General features: G+C 34.4%; 1 long non-coding RNA gene across 1 annotated transcript; it reads left to right on the plus strand.

Moving 5' to 3' along the window:
* The first annotated feature begins 894 nt into the window (after nucleotides 1-894).
* On the plus strand, nucleotides 895-2,382 carry LOC145209232 (uncharacterized). Its single transcript, XR_013855035.1, has 2 exons — nucleotides 895-1,071; nucleotides 1,200-2,382. It is a non-coding gene; the product is annotated as an uncharacterized LOC145209232 (long non-coding RNA).
* The last annotated feature ends 797 nt before the right edge of the window (nucleotides 2,383-3,179 follow it).

Below are 3,179 nucleotides of genomic sequence, written 5' to 3' on the forward strand. Positions count from 1 at the left end.
CGTTTAAATAAAAATATCTATTGCCTCACAATTGACTCAACAATCTGTATTTTAAAACAACTTTTTAAACATTTTTAAACAAGGCAATCTGGCGAAGGGCTTTAATTTATCTGTTGTGTTGCTTTTTAATCTTGGAAGTCTGGTAACCTTACCTATAGTAATCAGTATAAATTTTAAAAACTACAAGTGGGTCACTAAAATTCACGTGGTGGTTCGCCATCCCTGCTGTAGGGCCAATTATGAATGTCAAAATTGGATCGCGGGCCGCACATGTGCATAACACAAAGTGATTTTGCTTTGTTTCTTACCAAATATGCTTAACTACCAGTATAATTCGTTATTGATTCTAGCCACATTTTGCCAGATCGCTGTAAACTAGCACCAGGCGCATTAATCAGCTCAAAAATATGTATTAATTGGACTCGTTTGCCAGTACTTTTGAAATCCAAGCGTCTCTGCGGGCCGCACAACCTTTAATGAAGGGCCGCATGCGGCCCGTGGGCCGCAGGTTGCCCACCCCTGATTTAGGTCAATGTCAATTAAATCTTGCCCACTGTAATGGTTATGTCATAGTTATGCATGCAAACAAATGATATATAACCACCCCAATAAATGCACCAACTTACAATTAAGAAAACCGGTTGCAAGAATATAATGTGCAACGCAAGGTATGCAGGCCAAACGTGACTTCGCTATAAAAAAAGACAACACAATAACTGGTACTGTAACAGGTAAATCATAATAGCACAGTTTGCCCACTAGCAAAAGTTTTTATACAGGGCAAATACATTCGTCCACTGTTTGCACAATATCAGTAAACTTCCTATTTTTAGATAAAAACACATATCCGTTAGCATATTTCCAAAATGTAATCTATTTCGCATATGGGGCTTTTTTAACCAATGAGAGGGACGGATTTTTGCGGACTTTTGTTACGTCACGTAGGCCGTTGCGTAGTGGTTTACTTTGCGTATTTTCGATGTTGCAAGGTCTTCACTGCTTTTTCAAGTCAAAATAATATTTTATTTTGAAGATATGGCGAAAATGGAAGCATTCAGTACAAAAGTGCAGGTAATGAACAGTACATAATGTATTGCAATATAATAGTCTGATTATATTTTTCTCTTTGTAAAATTACTAATATTACGCACAGCAGCACACAGGCTACTTGCAGAGAAATATACGCAATTTTGTTTTAGATACCATCGCATCGTGAATACAACAGCGCGGATATAGCAAGCAGCAAGATAGAAGTGTTCATGTTTACTAAAATGCAATGCTTGCATGTAATGGCAACAATGAGGGCTGGCCTTTTATATTTAAAGCTACTTTTAAAAGGCGGTATGGCTAAAAAGACCTATAATCACCATCACTTACTATATTTTAAATGACAAAAATATCCGAAATCAACATACTGCTTAAACTTCCAAAATGTTTACAGTAATCAGCAGCATGAAGCCAAAAAATAAAAAAAGCTGAATTCAAGCCAAAAATGGTTTGGAATGGCCCATTTTAAAAATCTTTTCAAATATGGCTTATATCAATCCAGTATCGGCTTGTAATGAGCCATGTTTCTACTTTCACACTGAAAGTTTGATAGCTGAAAATTAAAAATGGTTTTGGCTCATTTCCAGTCAAAAAATAAGGGAAAAATGAGTCAGTACAGTTAAAGGTTGGTCCTTATGGCTCAATAGTGAGCCATTATTTTTTGCAGTGTACTATCAATTCTGCAATGAGTTGACATCTTTGGATTATACAAATACACAGTTCAAATGCTGTGTTATTTTCTTGTAACCAAGTGTTTGTGGGCACTATTTTTTGCATTTAGTTTTTTTAATAGCATATAGGCCCACGTCAGTTGATTTGTTGACCTCTCCAATCTGTCCTAAAATTGTTTTTGGCAAGTACAGAACAATAATTGCCTCTGCACCTCCTTCCAAAAAGCACTCATTTAAGTTATGTTGGGGCAAAACACATGTATCAAATCCTAGGGTTCTGTAAAAGATATTTAAAATGTGTAAATGAAAGCTTTTTGGTCAATAGTTGGAAATAACAAAATGAAATACCATCAGTCTATTTTAGATTTTGGTATAGTATGATTGTATAAACATGTTGGAAAACTCACATTAATATCCTTGTCAAAAACTAGTGTTGTTTATATTGGTGTTAAAACTACTGGTTGCCTTGACCTTGTTGTCATTAAAAAAATTTTAAGCCTAAAAAACCTGTTTGTTCACTACCAATTTACCCAGTACACCAAACTTTTCATTTTCTGCAGTGTATCCATTAAAGTGTCCTGTATAAGCCTACCGAATTGCACTGCCTTTGTGAGTCTTGTGGTCATATATGTGTAATTAATAAACTGGAAACTGGCAAGCATAATGATGACTTTAAAAAGGCAGGCATAGTGTTTAACCATAAGCAAGCAGTCAATTTTCATTTGTTGTCTTTTCTTTCCACAAATATCCAAAACCATTTCATTTTTATTAAACAAACATTAATCACATTTTATCACCAATATGAAATAAGTTGCACATATTAGTTTCACAAGTTAACAGATCTTTAAAATGTAACAATACTTTTCATAATCTTTTGAGACAATACATACAGATTAAAACATTTTTTGAATGCACTGTGTCAATCTGACACACTAGAATGCACCATGTCAATCTGAAATAACTTTTTTTAGACCACAATTATACATTACACATATATTTTGAAATGCTTGTGTCAGGTCAGCCAGACTTTTTCTGTAGTCTATTGTTCTCGAAGTTTGATAGTTTTGGCAATGTAGAGGTTCTTTTTTCTGATTTGATACATAAATATATACCATCTCTTGTAAAGATTGTTCGATTATGTTATGATATGTACATGATCAAATTAATAATGACACAAACATCGTCGAAAATGCTAAGGGCTTAAGCATACTTCCATGCGGCAACAATAAATGTCCTACAATGATACAGCACTCAATCCTGAAATAGTGTGCTTTGGATAAGAGTGGTTGTTGGCAACTGCACTTGTTCATCTGTTACAAGCAATTTGGTTGCATTTGTTAATTTGCCTCGGTCGGTGTTAAGTTTGACTTAAACATTTATAGATACAAGGCATAGAGTGTTGAATTTAATTGCACTGGTTTTATGTTGGAATTTTTTAGGACTAGAAAATGTTTGTTACAC

The sequence above is a fragment of the Phallusia mammillata genome, chromosome 1 (genome assembly GCF_965637545.1).
Source record: "Phallusia mammillata chromosome 1, kaPhaMamm4.hap1.1, whole genome shotgun sequence".
Lineage (NCBI taxonomy): Eukaryota > Metazoa > Chordata > Ascidiacea > Phlebobranchia > Ascidiidae > Phallusia > Phallusia mammillata.